Raw genomic sequence first — 19059 nt, 5'->3', positions numbered from 1 at the left:
TATAATCATTATAAAATAGTGGCTGTATTCCCATGTGTACAGATATATCCTCGTAGCTTATTTTATACGTAATAGTCAATACCTGTTAATCTCCTACCCTTATATTGCCCCTCCTCCTTCCCTCTCAACACGAGTAACCACTAATTCGTTCTCTGTATCTCTGACTCTTTCTTTTCTGTTACATTCACTAGTTGGTTGTATTTTTTAGATTCCACATATAAGTGATATCATACAGTATGTCTTTGTCTGACTTATTTCACTGAGCATAATACCCTCCAAGTTCATCTGCTGATACAAATGACGAAATCTCATTCTTTTTTATGGCCGCTTAATACCCCATTCACGCGCGCGCACACACACACACATCATATCTTCTTAATCCACTTATCTGTTGATGGACACTTAGGTTGCTTCTGTATCTATATATATTCTTTAATACGAGCATTACAGTAACACTGTATGAGTAGGGAGGTACTATACCCATCTTATAGATGAGAAAACTGTGGCTCAGAAGCGTTCAAAGTCCACAAGCATACTTTTTATGACAATGCAGGCTACACAGGCTTAACCAGCAACATGCCTGGGGTTTAACTGCTAAATACAGCCTTAGTTAATCACTTACAATGCACTCTCAGTCTACACAGGCTTAACCAGCGACATGCCTGGGGTTTAACTGCTAAATATAGCCTTAGTTAATCACTTACAATGCACTCTCAGTCTACACAGGCTTAACCAGCAACATGCCTGGGGTTTAACTGCTAAATACAGCCTTAGTTAATCACTTACAATGCACTCTCAGTCTACACAGGCTTAACCAGCGACATGCCTGGGGTTTAACTGCTAAATACAGCCTTAGTTAATCACTTACAATGCACTCTCAGTCTACACAGGCTTAACCAGCGACATGCCTGGGGTTTAACTGCTAAATACAGCCTTAGTTAATCACTTACAATGCACTCTCAGTCTACACAGGCTTAACCAGCAACATGCCTGGGGTTTAACTGCTAAATACAGCCTTAGTTAATCACTTACAATGCATTCTCAGTCTACACAGGCTTAACCAGCGACATGCCTGGGGTTTAACTGCTAAATACAGCCTTAGTTAATCACTTACAATGCACTCTCAGTCTACACAGGCTTAACCAGCGACATGCCTGGGGTTTAACTGCTAAATACAGCCTTAGTTAATCACTTACAATGCACTCTCAGTCTACACAGGCATGCTTAACCAGCAACATGCCTGGGGTTTAACTGCTAAATATAGCCTTAGTTAATCACTTACAATGCACTCTCAGTCTACACAGGCATGCTTAACCAGCAACATGCCTGGGGTTTAACTGCTAAATACAGCCTTAGTTAATCACTTACAATGCACTCTCAGTCTACACAGGCTTAACCAGCAACATGCCTGGGGTTTAACTGCTAAATACAGCCTTAGTTAATCACTTACAATGCATTCTCAGTCTACACAGGCTTAACCAGCAACATGCCTGGGGTTTAACTGCTAAATACAGCCTTAGTTAATCACTTACAATGCACTCTCAGTCTACACAGGCTTAACCAGCAACATGCCTGGGGTTTAACTGCTAAATACAGCCTTAGTTAATCACTTACAATGCACTCTCAGTCTACACAGGCTTAACCAGCAACATGCCTGGGGTTTAACTGCTAAATACAGCCTTAGTTAATCACTTACAATGCATTCTCAGTCTACACAGGCTTAACCAGCAACATGCCTGGGGTTTAACTGCTAAATATAGCCTTAGTTAATCACTTACAATGCACTCTCAGTCTACACAGGCTTAACCAGCAACATGCCTGGGGTTTAACTGCTAAATACAGCCTTAGTTAATCACTTACAATGCACTCTCAGTCTACACAGGCTTAACCAGCGACATGCCTGGGGTTTAACTGCTAAATACAGCCTTAGTTAATCACTTACAATGCACTCTCAGTCTACACAGGCTTAACCAGCGACATGCCTGGGGTTTAACTGCTAAATACAGCCTTAGTTAATCACTTACAATGCACTCTCAGTCTACACAGGCTTAACCAGCAACATGCCTGGGGTTTAACTGCTAAATACAGCCTTAGTTAATCACTTACAATGCATTCTCAGTCTACACAGGCTTAACCAGCAACATGCCTGGGGTTTAACTGCTAAATATAGCCTTAGTTAATCACTTACAATGCACTCTCAGTCTACACAGGCTTAACCAGCAACATGCCTGGGGTTTAACTGCTAAATATAGCCTTAGTTAATCACTTACAATGCATTCTCAGTCTACACAGGCTTAACCAGCAACATGCCTGGGGTTTAACTGCTAAATATAGCCTTAGTTAATCACTTACAATGCACTCTCAGTCTACACAGGCATGCTTAACCAGCAACATGCCTGGGGTTTAACTGCTAAATACAGCCTTAGTTAATCACTTACAATGCATTCTCAGTCTACACAGGCTTAACCAGCGACATGCCTGGGGTTTAACTGCTAAATACAGCCTTAGTTAATCACTTACAATGCACTCTCAGTCTACACAGGCTTAACCAGCGACATGCCTGGGGTTTAACTGCTAAATACAGCCTTAGTTAATCACTTACAATGCACTCTCAGTCTACACAGGCTTAACCAGCGACATGCCTGGGGTTTAACTGCTAAATACAGCCTTAGTTAATCACTTACAATGCACTCTCAGTCTACACAGGCTTAACCAGCAACATGCCTGGGGTTTAACTGCTAAATATAGCCTTAGTTAATCACTTACAATGCACTCTCAGTCTACACAGGCTTAACCAGCAACATGCCTGGGGTTTAACTGCTAAATATAGCCTTAGTTAATCACTTACAATGCACTCTCAGTCTACACAGGCATGCTTAACCAGCAACATGCCTGGGGTTTAACTGCTAAATACAGCCTTAGTTAATCACTTACAATGCATTCTCAGTCTACACAGGCTTAACCAGCGACATGCCTGGGGTTTAACTGCTAAATATAGCCTTAGTTAATCACTTACAATGCACTCTCAGTCTACACAGGCATGCTTAACCAGCAACATGCCTGGGGTTTAACTGCTAAATATAGCCTTAGTTAATCACTTACAATGCACTCTCAGTCTACACAGGCTTAACCAGCAACATGCCTGGGGTTTAACTGCTAAATATAGCCTTAGTTAATCACTTACAATGCACTCTCAGTCTACACAGGCTTAACCAGCAACATGCCTGGGGTTTAACTGCTAAATATAGCCTTAGTTAATCACTTACAATGCACTCTCAGTCTACACAGGCTTAACCAGCAACATGCCTGGGGTTTAACTGCTAAATACAGCCTTAGTTAATCACTTACAATGCACTCTCAGTCTACACAGGCTTAACCAGCAACATGCCTGGGGTTTAACTGCTAAATATAGCCTTAGTTAATCACTTACAATGCACTCTCAGTCTACACAGGCTTAACCAGCAACATGCCTGGGGTTTAACTGCTAAATACAGCCTTAGTTAATCACTTACAATGCACTCTCAGTCTACACAGGCTTAACCAGCAACATGCCTGGGGTTTAACTGCTAAATATAGCCTTAGTTAATCACTTACAATGCACTCTCAGTCTACACAGGCTTAACCAGCAACATGCCTGGGGTTTAACTGCTAAATACAGCCTTAGTTAATCACTTACAATGCACTCTCAGTCTACACAGGCATGCTTAACCAGCAACATGCCTGGGGTTTAACTGCTAAATATAGCCTTAGTTAATCACTTACAATGCACTCTCAGTCTACACAGGCTTAACCAGCAACATGCCTGGGGTTTAACTGCTAAATACAGCCTTAGTTAATCACTTACAATGCACTCTCAGTCTACACAGGCATGCTTAACCAGCAACATGCCTGGGGTTTAACTGCTAAATATAGCCTTAGTTAATCACTTACAATGCACTCTCAGTCTACACAGGCTTAACCAGCAACATGCCTGGGGTTTAACTGCTAAATATAGCCTTAGTTAATCACTTACTTTGTACAGGAACTGTTCTAGATACTGGAGATATAAGGGTGAGTAAGACACGATTCCTTCTTCCACGGAGCTCATAGTCTAGTGAGGAGACAACCTATAAACAGATAAACAGCTTTCAGTGTGACAGTTACTAAAACAGATGCAAAATGGCAACCACTACATCTGGGGCACAGAATAGAAAGTGGGTGAGTCAGGAGGAGGTTCAGAGAAGGAAACCTTCGAATAAACTGTGTGTTTTGAGTGCAATTCTTCAAAACGAATCACAGAAAAGTATGGAGCATTCAGAGAACTGTTGGTAAGGCTGGTACAAAGTGAGGAGGCCCACAGGCAAACAGTAATCTAAACTATAAAGAACCCTATGGGATAGTTCATATGGTATCCAAAATAAAGAAAGCACAGTAGTTTAAAGTTTAAAGCTTATCCTGAAGGTAACACTGACAGGTTTCCACAGCAACAACTGCATTTTAGAAGAATGACTTCGGTAGAAATGGGTCCAGATTTAAAATAACAAGTTTATCTGAACCAGAGCACTGGCTGTGAGGAGAAAGCTCAGCATACATGTAAGATCTCTGACAGATGATCATGGCTAGCTGAGTCTTAGAAGGAAGGAGGATTCCACACACAAGTAAAATGTCCCACTTAGCTATCTGGGTGGACAGTGGAGACAGAGAACAGAAGAGGAGGAACAAATTGTGGAAGACAACATGCCACAGAGTTTTCAAGAGCCAATTCTGCAGTCAGACTACTCGAATTTCATTTCCAATTCTGCCACTTAAACAGCTATGTGACCAGGTGTGGCAAAAGAAAAAAACAAAGTCTGAGTTTTAACAAACTTTCGAGTGAACTGGTTACTCATCCAAATGAATTTAGGTCATAACATATATGGCTAGTTATACGTAAGCTGATTATGTCCAGTTCAATCCTTTAAAAATATCACAGAGTTGTATAAGAGCTCATTACTATTCAACTGCAAAGAACAGTGCAAGTCCTGAATGTAGATAACGACATTTCCAGTCCTCCGAGGTTACAGACCTATCAACGCCTCACTTAGAAAGTATATCTTAATTGCCTGCTGCCTTTAAGATGTCATTCTTGAGTCAGAAGCAAAATTTTTCTTTAAAAAATCCAACAGATCTGATTCATTTTGCATACTATGCACAGCATTACAGATTACAAAAGCCAGAGAAATATCATCATGTATCCATCTGCCTGGATCAATTAATAAATATACTTAGTGACTGCCTAGTCTATTCAAGTGGGTATGGCAAGGACACAAAAGTGGTAGAAGACCAAGTCCCCATTTCCACACTGGTACTCTAGTTTGAGGACATTAATACACAGGTAACATCCCAGCAACAAGACGGGATGGTACATACAAAGAAAGTTAGTCCAATGGACGTGGAACTTAAAAGGTTAAAAAGCCATTTAGGCAACAGCACAAAATTTAAAACTCAATGAATGTGGCAAAGATAAAGACAGACCATCCAGGCTGAGTCCTGCCTCTTGGGAAAGTCTCAGTCCTGGGTACATGAGGACCCTAAAGAATCCCAAAGGGCAACCTTAGAAAACAATGCAATGGCTCTAACTGCAGAGACAGCTTTTGGATGTATCTCAAGAATATTTTACTAGTAGAATCCTGATGTAATAAAGCACAATTCTGTTAGATTTTACAATTTCTGTAGGACCGAAACATTCAGAAAGGAAAAAACCATTTTACACAGGCTACATATCACCAGGCCTCGGTTTCAAAGCCCTGGGGACTCCATGTGGGCAGAAGGGGAGAGGAAGGAGGAAAACCTTTCTCAGTTCCCAGTGCCTTTCAACTTCAGAACCATTCACTTTCATCGAACTCTCCCAATAATCACCACTGCGGTCTCCTACGATTCCGAGATTACTTCCGACTTCCCGGGCGGCCTCTGAACACTCAGTCCTGCGGCTCCTCCCCACTTGAGGCCGCCGCCCTCGCTCCAGCCTCCGCATCTGCGCCAACCCTGGGTCTCGCCCCCCTCCATCGCACCGACGGCAGGGGCGACCCCGTGCCGGGCTCCGGAAGCTGCATCCAGCACTGCACTGCCTCTTCAGCGCCTGTCCATGGAACTCGAGCCCCTCGGACCCCCAGCTCTCCGCGGCCTGAGACCACCCCTACTTATGTCTGCACAGCACTTCCCAGTTACACATTCACATTCCCATCTCAAGGAAACAGGCTATTTCAAATTTTAACACTGCAACATTAACACTATTCTCTTTTTACTGAGTTGAATTTTGTTTTTTTAAAAATTTACTTATTTTTAATTGAAGGATAATTGCTTTACAGTCTTGGTTTCTGCCAAATATCAGCATGGTACATATATGTCACCTCCCTCGGGAACCTCCCTCCCCATCTCACCCCTCTAGGTTGTGACCGAGCCCTGGTTTGAGTTCCCCGAGTCACACAGCAAATTCCCACTGGCTATCTACTTTACAGGTAGCAACGTATGCTTCCATGCTACTCTCTCCATACGTCCCCTCCTCGCCTTCCTCCCTCACCCTCTGTGTCCCTAAGTCTGTTCTCTAAGTCTGTGTCCGCACTGCTACTCTTATTTCCTACGCGGCTTTCTTCCCAGGAGCCCTCAACCACTGTGCCTTTTCCTCGACTTTCAAATAAACTTGGTGCTGAGGTCTCAATATGTACTTTTAATTATTTGGGGTAGAAGCTAAATGATTTCTTAAAAACTTTCCTTGTCCACACTAACCTCTCTGTATAAACTTCACTGATTAATCCTTTTAAAGCAAACACAGGAATTTCACCCTCCTGATAATCTGCAAGTGCCACGGAGTGAAAAGGAGTAACTAGCGCTTTTGAACCGTACAACTCCAGTGACTTGAAGAGCACTTGCGGTATACTGGCATCCACAGGAACTTTCTATCCTCCAACTGTAGTCTGGGTGTTTTGTTTTTAATCTAAAAGTGCCTATCTAATTATAGGATCTAATAATCACAACTTTCTCTCTTCCACCTTTCTGCATCTGCCTTCCACCTTTCTGTACTTTCTGTAAACTTCAAAGTTTATTTTAGTGCACAATACATGCCAGTTTATGAGAGGAACACAGGAGGTGTTGTTTTTTTTTTTTAATGAGAAAAATGTATTTATCTTCAAAATGTCAAATTTCCTAAGTCTGTATTAATATCCAACTCTAATAATTTACCTCCACCCAATTCAGATGTTCACACTATGTGACCACCATGCTCTCCTCACTCTGTGTGATCAATCTACTCAGTTACCTAATTAATAAAAATATCTTTTCCTTTCTCAAACTTTCAAATACTTGTATTGTTACTGCATATCCCTTGCTGTAACAGTCAAAAGCCTCGCTGAATTTAACCTTATGCCTCCTCAAATTATCACGACACATGCCTTATACCTACTGTCCATTAATTCCCTGCAATTTATTTCCTACAACTTTACTCACTAAAAATTCGCATCCAGTATCTAGTCAAACTACTTAATGCTCTTTCTCATTCTCATTAATTCCAATTAAGGTAATTCTTGATTCTGGGTACTTTAAATTCTATCTACTTCTTTGCCTTAAAACAGTTTTCCATCACAGCAAGGCTCCATTCATAACACAAACATGATCGGAGCAACACAACTAGCTCTGCTTTTCCTATCAAGGTGCTCGCCCCCAGTCAATAAGACATAGTTACAATCACCTACCCAAAGCAAAACTAACCACTTACTCTTTCAAACAGAATGTGTTTCATGTCAACTTCAAATCAGCAAAATTTACAAGATCTTCCTGTCCGTACAGAATGCAAATTCCTTCCCCAAAAAGCAATAAATAATCAACAACAGACTTTGTACTTCCTGGTGGCTCAGACCAGGAAGTAAAGAATGTGCCTGCAATGCAGGAGACTTGGGTTTGATCCCTGGGTCAGGAAGATCCCCTGGAGAAGGGAATGGCAACCCACTCCAGGATTCTTGCCTGCAGAATCCCATGGACGGAGGAGCCATAGAGGGCTACAATCCATGGGGTTGCAAAGAGTCAGACGTGACTGAGCGACTAATGCTTTTAAATTTCCACTGGAGGCTAAGCTAGCAGTAACTAGAACACACAAAAAGTAAAGGCCAGTTGAGAGATCAAATATCAAAGATATTTCCATTTGGAGCTGACAGAAATACTGGGTTTTGCCCTTTTCCAAGTCAGAGGTTGGTAAAAAAAACAAAACAAAACTACATTTACAGCAAACTTAATATAAAACTCTCAACATCTTGTAACGTTAGAAGTTACAAGAAACCCAATTCATATCCTGTCAACAAGTAAACTTTCACTGATAGAAGTCCTTCAGTCTGGCTGATGGGGGTGGGAGCAGGCGGAAGAGAATAACAAATGATTGAAAATAAGAAACTATCACTTACCAGAGGCAAGTCTGAATTTGAACTTCTGCGCCCACACACCCACATCTACTAAGAGAAAGCATAAGAGTAGTTGAGAGAGTAAATTCTGCAGCCAGATTATCCAGGTTCAAATCCTGGTTCCACTGCTGGCAAGCTCCCTCACCCTACACTGCCTCCGTTTTTGTATCTTTAAAATAAGAAAGATAATGGTACCTACCTCATAGATTTATTAAGAGAATTAAATGAATTAATATTGACAAATAGCTAAGAAAACTGGCTTACAAAGGCTTAATAAATAAACTGACATAACCTTCAACAAGTAACTTAACCTCTCTCAGCGGCAGATGTCTTAGGAGAAATTACTATTATATCAGCACCTTGTGAATTATAAAGTGATATGTAAATACTAAATTATTAAGCACATAACACAGGAAAACATTAAATATAAGACAATGAAAAATAAAGCATTTATAGAAAAATGTAATCTTGCTTATTGCAATTCTATCAATTAATTTTTCTGACAGTGAGGTTGCTTTTAAACTCAATTCTTTGGCTTTCTAAGACACTCGCCCCATCTACCATTTTTAAATAATCTCTGAGGGAGATTCTTATAAAAATATATTATGCAATACCCTGTCCTAGTATTGAGTCTCTGAAAATGAAAACTACCCTCCTTTCCAAAGTGACCAAGTACCTACACAGCTTTCACTTCCTAAATATACTCTCTCTTCCCATTTATACCCTCTTCTTTTCGGCCATCAAATCGACCTGAAGCTTATGTTATTTAAAAAAAAGACAAGAAGATAATAAAAACAAAATGCTTTGATCAAATAACCTCTTAAAGGAACAGCCAACCTTCTTTCTCACCTCCCACCACTTCTCCACCCATGCAGTTCAGCTGCCGCCTCACCCTCTGCTGAAACATCCCCCCTCTTCTTCCGAGACCAAACAGCGGCCACCTCACACCCGTTCTCTCCTGAAGCTCTCTGCACCGTCAGATGGGGATCCAGTCAACAAACATGGACTGGGCCTCCACACACTTCCTCTGAAATCCTGACTCAGGCCTCTAACCTTTCCAGTAAAAGACAATCAATTTGGGACAAAACAGAGCTGATCAGTCAACAAAGCAGATAACAGGTATCTGATAATCAAAGTAGGTATCAATAATCAAATCAATAATCAAAGTAGGCATCTTTTAACACTTCTGAATTAAATCATTCAGCATATAAATCTACTAATGCGTGTTTTCAGGTAGTGTGTTAGACACTAGGAATACAAAAATCATCTCAGATATGCTCTTTGCCCTCAGTGAGTTTATAATTTAGCCATAACAACAGACAAGGCAATCAGCAGTGTCAAGCTCACTGACAGGGCGGTGCACAGAATACAGCAGAAATACAGAGGAAGGGCGGGCTTCCCCAGGAGCAGTGGCTCAGTGGTAAAGAATCTGCCTGCCAGCTCAGGAGACGTGGGTTTGGTCCCTGGGTTGGAGAGAGTCTCTGGAGAAGGAAATGGCAACCCACTCCAGTATGCTTGCCTGGGAAATCCCATGGACAGAGGAGCCCAGCGGGTTACAGTCCATGGGGTCACAAGGAGTCAGACATGATTTGGTGACTAAACAACAGAGGAGCATCTAAGTCAGATTCTGTGGGACAGTGAAGAAGTATTTGGAAAGGCATCAGAGAAGCGGTTAACAGCGGAGATGAGCTGTGCAGGACTCCTTTGTCAGCACTGTACATACGAGAGGAGAGTGCTCTCAAGTCCTTCTGTACTCGGAGAAGACCACCAATATGGGCAGCGAATACATCACTGATTCTGCTCAGCAAAGTCTGTGGAGAGAGTTTCAAGAGATGAACCCTTAGGGGAGCGAGAAGCTGCCCCTGAAGACTACTAAGAAAGCCACAGAGCGCCAGTGCATTTTCATCAGGGAAGGACTCCCACTCTGGAAGAACTGCTCTAACAGCGCTGTGAGGGTAGCCTGACAGTGGGCTAGACTGGAAAGGGACTAAAAACAGAAGCAGCAGAGATACTGAGGCCAGAATCTGTAATAACTGGCGGACTAATCAGATGCAGGGATAAGAGAGATTACTTCTCACCACCTCCAATACCGCCTTCTTCTCCAAGTCTCATGATTTCTCACCTAAACTGCAGCACGTGGTCTCTCTGCCCCACCTCTCGACTCCTCCTCACACGTCATATGCTTGCGTGCACCTCACATCCATCCCCGATCCAGTGGTCAGAGCGAGCTTTCCAAAGCAGGATCATCACAAAAGCTGTTTCACCGTCCAAAGGTCTCTCATTCTAACTCCAGGAAACCCAAACTCAAACCTGGCTCCATGTGACCAGGTGCCCCTACGACTCCTACCGCTCCCCTCCCTTTTTCTTTTGTTTTCCCTGCTTCATCTGACATTCCCTGGGCTACCTTTTCAGCCTCAGGGCTCCACTCAAATATAACCCATCCAAAAAGAATCTCCAGTTAGCCCCAGGCACAGAAAGAGCCCCACTCCTTCACCTCTATCACCTCACCCTATTTTATCTTTCCTAGTAATTCTCAATCATTTATGTTCAGTTATTTTATCCTCTTACTTCTATCTCAGAAGGAAACGGCAACCCACTCCAGTACTCTTGCTGGAAAATCCCACGGACAGAGGAGCCTGGTCCATGGAGTTGCAAGAGTGGGACAAGACTGAGCGACTTCACTTTCACTTTCACTTTCTATCTCCAACCTTGTATCTACCTCCAAGGGCAGAAATTCTATCTATTCACTCCCAGAACCCAGGCTAAAGCCTGGCTGAGCGAAGGCCCCCCAAAATTATTGCTGACCAATTGAGACAGAGCTCAGAAAATAGATGCTGGAGGTAAAGGTATGCACGACATCCCATAAGCAGGAGCTCAAGAACCAACTGAAGCCGCCTGCTGCGACAGGTGGTCTTTCACCCAGGAAAAGCCACTGGCATGCAATTAGCAGTACAGATAGCACCTAGGGAACAGCAATACTGAAAGGCTGAACGGCAGGTGCGGACCATGCACAGGATTGAAAAAACCAAAAGTTTAAGAATCTGAAGGAGAAGAAGCGTGGCTCAGCCCAGCAAGTACTCCGGTAAGATCCGTAAAAGAGAAAACAGTTTACTAAGACTACAGGGATGCCACCAGGCCCTCAGCAAGGGCAATTTTAACGGAGTGGGAGGCCCAGAGGCCAAAGGCTTCAGAAGCAAATCAACAGCCAAAAACCTCTTCAGATGTGTGATAATAAAGGAAAAGAGATACAGTCTTAAAGGGAGGGGTACACAGCTTTGTTTTTGAAGACAGAAGAGACCTGAATGTGCTTTCAGGCAGGAACATGCTGACGTAACAGAAAAGACAATGACTCCTATGGCAAGATGTCTGAGAAGCACTGGCTGAGATTTAACACAAAGGCAAAAACACAGTTCTTACAACTGAGACTAGAGAGAGAAAAGAATGGGTGAAAATGCAGGTATCTCCAAAATTGGAAAGTTTAGGAGGGGATTAACTGCCATTTCCCTTGGTGAGAGAGGCACTCTGAGGCACTGGGGAATACAACGGTCAACAAACGCAGACAACAATCCCTGTTTTACCAGGAACATGGTAGGTAAGGAACTCAAGGCAGACAGGAAAGACCTGCGCCCAGGTAGGCAGCAGCGCCCAGCCCCAAAGATGCGTGATTTCCTTTCTTTCCAATTCACCTTCACAGTTAACATTTACAAGCAAAGACATGGCAGAGCTGCTTAGAACATAGGGTCTAGAAGAGAAACAGGTCTATTCTAGCTATTAACAAACTATAGTATTTGTGGTTATTCAGATGCATTAACTATACACACACTCTCTGCCACCTCTGTTCATTAAAATTCAGCTAGAGAAAATAACTGGTTTTCTCCAAAAAAAAAAAAAAAAAAAGCTCTTTATCCAAAGCTCACTGACAGATTTCCAACCTACTACCAGCTTTCCTCAATCGAGCTGCATGTGAGAATTACCGAGGGACTCCGCCAGAGGGCCCTAGGTGCTTCTCACAGACACGTCGGGGCACCAGTGACACCCTACACGTTATTCCTACTGCTCATCTACGTCATTCCTAATCATCCCACAAGATTCAGCTCAAGCAAACACATCACTGGAACCATGTTTTTTCTTTATCTACCCCACCACACTGGAAATTTCTTTATTACTTCTCATCTTTATAATTCCAGCCCCTGGCCCACTGCTCAGCCCTTACTACACACTCAAAAAATGTGTGTAAGATTCACAATGAATAAAATATTTAACCTGTAGAAATGGTAAGAGTGGCTATGTTAAAAAGTATGCTTATATAGCATAGAACTGAAACTTTTCAATTAAAACATTAAAGAAAAATCCTATACAGGTGGGACGATAAACCACCTGTACCCTCTCCCATCTTGGCTTGGATAATTCTGAGCACCAAGTCCATGTACACCTTACCAACATGACCGCATCGCCACAGCCCACAATAAAGTCTCAACAGATAAACGTTCAATACAAAAGTAGAGGATAACTGTTACCTAAAATGTTCATTTGACTTATTAAATACTCAAATATCCAAAAATATATTAACAAGAGAAAAGCTCATAAAACTCAATACTTTCTGTCCCTAACTATTCAAAATAATTCAGAAGTCATAAGCTAATCCCCAAATTATACATAAGGCAGACTCTAAAAGTCTGGGGAAAAGACAGCTACTTAGAACACAGTACAGACCTTCCCAAGAGAAATGTTGTAAGTGCTGGTGAGATACCAAGACCGAGCTACAAGAGCCCAGCAAGCCTGTAAGAGCCAAACCACTTGTATTACACTGGTGCAAAAATAATTGCGGTTTTGCATTGTTGAACTTTTGTCATCTGATAATGGATTACATTATCAAAGGAACATTTCAAGCAAAAATAGGCTCGATAAAGGACAGAAATGGTATGGATCTAACAGAAGCAGAAGATATTAAGACGTGGCAAGAATACACAGAAGAACTGTACAAAAAAGATCTTCACGACCCAGATGATCACGATGGTGTGATCACTCACCTAGAGCCAGACATCCTGGAATGTGAAGTCAAGTGGGCCTTGGAAAGCATCACTACGAACAAAGCTAGTGGGGGTGATGGAATTCCAGTGGAGCTATTTCAAATCCTCAAAGGTGATGCTGTGAAAGTGCTGCACTCGATATGCCAGCAAATTTGGAAAACTCAGCAGTGGCCACGGGACTGGAAAAGGTCAGTTTTCGTTCCAATCCCAAAGAAAGGCAATGCCAAAGAATGCTCAAACTACTGCACAATTGCACTCATCTCCCACGCTAGTAAAGTAATGCTCAAAATTCTCCAAGCCAGGCTTCAGCAATACGTGAACCATGAAATTCCAGATGTTCAAGCTGGTTTTAGAAAAGGCAGAGGAACCAGAGATCCAATTGCCAATAACCGCTGGATCATCGAAAAAGCAAGAGAGTTCCAGAAAAACATCTACTTCTGCTTTATTGACTATGCCAAAGCCTTTGACTGTGTGGATCACAATAAACTGTGGAAAATTCTGAAAGAGATGGGAATACCAGACCATCTGACCTGTCTCTTGAGAAACCTGTATGCAGGTCAGGAAGCAACAGTTAGAACTGGACATGGAACAACAGACTGGTTCCAAATAGGAAAAGGAGCACGTCAAGGCTATATATTGTCACCCTGCTTATTTAACTTATATGCAGAGTACATCATGAGAAACGCTGGGCTGGAAGAAACACAAGCTGGAATCAAGATTGCCAGCAGAAATATCAATAACCTCAGATATGCGGATGACACCACCCTTATGGCAGAGAGTGAAGAAGAACTAAAGAGCCTCTTGATGAAGGTGAAGGAGGAAAGTGAAAAAGTTGGCTTAAAGCTCAACGTTCAGAAATCTAAGATCATGGCATCTGGTCCCATCACTTCATGGGAAATAGATGGGGAAACAGTGGAAACAGTGTCAGACTTTATTTTTTTGGGCTCCAGAATCACTGCTGATGGTGACTTCAGCCATGAAATTAAAAGACGCTTACTCCTTGGAAGGAAGGTTATGGCCAACCTAGATAGCATATTTAAAAGCAGAGACATTACTTTGCCAACAAAAGTCTGTCTGGTCAATGCTATGGTTTTTCCAGTGGTCATGTATGGATGTGAGAGTTGGACGGTGAAGAAAGCTGAGTGCCGCAGAATTGATGCTTTTGAACTGTGGTGTTGAAGAAGACTCTTGAGAGCCCCTTGGACTGAAAGGAGATCCAATCAATCCATCCTGAAAGAGATCAATCCTGGGTGTTCATTGGAAGGTCTGATGTTGAAGCTGAAACTCCAATACTTTGGCCACCTCATGCGAAGGGTTGACTCATTGGAAAAGACCCTGATGCTGGGTAGGATTGGGGGCAGGAGGAGAAGGGGACGACAAAGGATGAGATGGTTGGATGGCATCACTGACTCGATGGACATGGGTTTGGGTGGACTCCGGGAGTTGGTGATAGACAGGGAGGCCTGGCGTGCTGCAATTCATGGGGTCGCAAAGAGTCGGACACGACTGAGCGACTGAACTGAACTGAATGGATTACATTCTTATGTAAATTTGGTTATGTTATACATCATTTTAATGCTCATTTCTCACTTTATGTTTTTCTTTGCTAATGACTATTACCTGCCATTTATTTGATATTTTAGACTACAGAAATGATGTTAGACAAAAAGCAAATTCGAGTGTTTTTTTATTCGCGTTCAAAATGGGTCAGAAAACAGCAGAGACAACTTGCAACATGAGCGCATTTGGCCCAGGAAGTGCTAACGAGCACACAGTGCAGTGGTGGTTCAAGAAGTTTTGCAAAGGAGACGAGAGCCTGGAGGATGAGGATGACAGTGGTTGGTCATCGGAAGTGGACGGTGACCAAATGAGAGCCGTCATCGGAAACAGCTGATCCTCTTACCACCACGTGGGAAGGTGCCGAAGAACTCAACGTGGACCGTTCTGCGGTCATTCCGCATTTGAAGCAAGTTGGAAAGGTAAAAAGCTCAAAAAGTGGGTGCCTCATGAGCTGGCGGAAAATCAAAAAAGTCATCATTTTTGAAGTGTCATCTTCTCTTATTCTACACAACAACAACAAACCATTTCTCAATCAGATTGTGACATGCAACGAAAAAAGTGATTTTATACAACCGGCAATGACCAGCTCAGTGGTCAGACCAAGAAGCAGCTCCAAAGCACTCCCTAAAGCCAAACCTGCACCAAGAAAAGGTCAGCGGTCATTGGTCTGCAGCGGGTCTGATCCACTACAGCTTTCGGAATTCTGGCGAAACCATTCCTTCTGAAAAGTGTGCTCAGCAAATCAATGAGATGCTCTGTAAACTGCAATGCCTGCAGCCAGCATTGATCAACAGAAAGGGCCCGATTCTTCTCCACAAGGACGTCTGACTGCACGCTGCACAACCAACACTTCAAAAGTTGAACTGGGCTATGAAGTTTTGCCTCATCGATCATATTCACCTGACCTCTCACCAACCAACTTACCACTTCTTCAAGCATCTCAACAACTTTTTGCAGGGAAAGCACTTCCACAACCAACAGGAAGTAGAAAATGCTTTCCAAGAGTTTCTCAAATCCTGAAGCACAAATTTTTACGCTACAGGAATAAACAAATTTACTTCTCAAGGGCAAAAATGTGTTGATTGTAATCGTTCCTATTTTGATTCATAAAGATGTGTTTGAGCCTAGTAAAATGATTTAAAATTCATGGTCTGAAACCACAATTACTTTTGTACCAATCTAATACTGTCCAGAGATGTTTCAGAGCTTCCACAAAAGTGTATTTGTGTACATATGCAAAAATGAAAGCAAAATTCCAAAACAAACAGATGACATTAGGGAAAAAATACCAAAAGCACTTTGCAGCACCTGACACATGGTAAATATTAGTATTTACCCTAAATGATAGCTATTTTCCCCCCAGAATCTTTGATTTCAAACTTTTGTGTTAATCAAAATAGCTTTATTTTTCTCACTTCATTCTAGACTGTAAACTCCAAGAATGCAGAGAACTCCTGGTCTATTCATCATGCTTCCCTCAAAGCTTGGCACACAGGAGTGCTTAATACTATTTAGATAATTATATTTGGATACTTACTGTCAACAAAGTAAATCTTAAAAAACAACTAAGTCAACTACAGGCGTAAAATCAAATAGCTTTATTTAGTTTTTAGGTGCTCTTTTAAGTGAATTACAGTACTTCTCAAATTGATTTTTTTTTTCCTTTTAAAACTACTTCCAAAATGAAGGAAAAAAGGATAAAAATTCATGTAGAAAACACTCCTTTATTTTTACATATAAAAATTCATATAGAAAATACCCCTAAGAGTCACCAGCTTAGCAAACACCGCTCTAAATAAAGTCTCACTAAATGACTAAATGAGACAGGGCATCAAAACTTCTCTGGCCTTGTAATCTTATTAATTCAGAAATGGAGGACAGAACACACCGAGATTTTTCTAGCTCTGAACTGCTTGACTATAAACATGGCATATTTCACGAAAACAGAGAGTAGCAATCATCCACAATCTTTACATCAACCTAACTCGCAACTGTTTCCATTTTTATACGGTTATTTTCCTCCAATATTGATTATTTTTACAAAGTTGCAATCAAAACATACAAATCATTTTATTTGCTAACTCCCATCTCCCACTTACATATAGTAAGAGGTACTGAATACAAATCTGAGTGACTCCTTGGCCAACATCAGAGAACAACCTAATTGATGCTTGTAGTTTTCACAGTAGACCTTTGGCAACAATTTTCTAGAAGGCCACAAGATGGTGATGTTGCTCTCTAAAAGAAGTGTTAGTCACTCAGTCGCGTCCAGCTCTTTGTGACCCCGTGGACTGTAGCCCGACAGGCTCCACTGTCCAGGAGAACTCTCCAGGCAGGAATACTGGAGTAGGTAGCCATTCCCTTCTCCAGGGGATCTTCCCGAGCCAGGGATCGAACCGGGGTCTCCTGCATTGCAGGCAGATTCTTCACATTGTGAGCCACCAGGGAAGCACATCTTTTAAAAATATAATCGAGTATCTTATATCAATTTTCCAAAATACGAAATTAATAGTTTTCCTCCACTTCAAGTAAAGAATATTAAAATGTCTGTACTCTACCTACTAGAAAAATTTAATGAGAAAGAAAATATACTCATCAAATTTAACAGCACCTATTTTGATTTTCAAGGCAACAGCTGCGGTCCTCACAAACACACACACAGGACCCCAGCACTGTTACTGCATCTTCTACCATACGAGTCTTTCCTTCGCTCCCAGCTCCACCCCCTCCTTCAGGACACTAAAAACAAAAAATGAAAAAAGAAATACATTCTTACTGATGGACTAACTTCATTTTTCATAATTATTCTTAATTTAGAGAGATAATTCTTATTGCTATTTTAAAAGAATTGATATGAAAATGTATTTCCATCAACAAAGGTAAACCACACCAAAATGCAAATGACATAGTTTCTAATTTGCACAATTTGTCAATTTCTTATACAATATTATGCTTGTAATGGCAAATTACCAAAGTTTTCTTTTTTAATTTTCTTTTTAACCAAAGCTTTTCAAGCAGAAAAATGTTTGCAGTCGGTCATTTTTGCTACACCTTAGTGAGTACCAGTAGAAGGCAGGTTTCCCACTCCTGTGGTGAAGTGAAGGAAGTGAAGTAAAGTCACTCAGTCGTATCCGACTCTTTGTGATGCCATGGACTGTAGTCTACCAGGCTTCTCTGTCCATGGGATTTTCCAGGCAAGAGTACTGGAGTGGGTTGCCATTTCCTTCTCCAGCGGATCTTCCTGACCCAGGGATCGAACCCAGGTCTCCTGCATTGCAGGTAGACGCTTTATCCTCTGAGCCACCAGGGAAGCCCTATTCCTGTGGTGCATAAAGTCAATTAAAAGGAAAATCAAATAACAGCATCTTAAAACTTGGGTTCTAAACCTATAAAATCAATTTAAGATAATACTTAAAAAAAAAAAAGCTCCATAAATATACCCCCCTAGGCAGAGGAATAAGATGACAGAGCGTAGCTACCTGAGACTGGTAGCTGGGCAGCACTTACACGGGCACCAAGGACACAGAGACATGGCCAATCTTAAACCTGCGATCGGAACCATCAGGTCTGACTCCAAAACGAGTAAGAATCACACTGACCATTTATTAGGTTCCTATTGTTTGTCTATGTTGCCAAAATAAAAAAACAACAAAAAAACCCAAACTATCTCTAATGTCCTTCACAGTCTTTACTATTTCTTCTAGCAGGTAAGGAAAATGAGGTTTTAGGAATTTAAGTAAATTGCACAGGGTTACAAAAACTAGTGGAAGTCAGAATTTTGAACCCAGATCTCCTGGGCTCAAAGCCAATGTTCTTTTCACTACATTTGTGTTACAAAAAGGAGATTAAAAAAAGAAATGCTGAGCTAAATCCAAGACTGAAGATGAATAGTCTGCTCTATCAATCTGATGTTCCTATTCTTTTACTATTTTATCACTTAAGCAACTTTATAATAGGGTGGTTTTGTGGGGATTTTAAGCTAGGTCACTAAAAATGCTTTCCCTGAAAGCTCAAAAAGTACTTTAAAACAAGGAATGTATAAAAAGCATAAACATATTAACAAT

At 41.6% G+C, this 19059-nt stretch overlaps 1 protein-coding gene across 12 annotated transcripts in view; it reads right to left on the bottom strand.

The window, feature by feature from the left end:
* The window catches only part of WWP1 (WW domain containing E3 ubiquitin protein ligase 1), a 137768-nt gene that overhangs the window by 106781 nt on the left and 11928 nt on the right, over positions 1–19059 (bottom strand). For 8 of the 12 annotated variants that reach the window (XR_014055759.1, XR_014055760.1, XM_081496804.1 and 5 more), the window contains exon 2: positions 4013–4106. The exons of the other annotated variants lie outside the window; for them this stretch is intronic. The gene's annotated coding sequence lies outside the window, so the exon portion shown is untranslated. The remainder of the gene's footprint in view (positions 1–4012; positions 4107–19059) is intronic. 12 annotated transcript variants of the gene reach the window in all.

The sequence above is a fragment of the Giraffa tippelskirchi genome, chromosome 6 (assembly GCF_054371585.1).
Source record: "Giraffa tippelskirchi isolate mGirTip1 chromosome 6, T2T-mGirTip1v1.2.pri, whole genome shotgun sequence".
Taxonomy (NCBI): domain Eukaryota; kingdom Metazoa; phylum Chordata; class Mammalia; order Artiodactyla; family Giraffidae; genus Giraffa; species Giraffa tippelskirchi.
The sequence above is the reverse complement of the archived record's forward strand: the minus strand, read 5'-3'. Positions and strand labels throughout refer to the sequence as shown.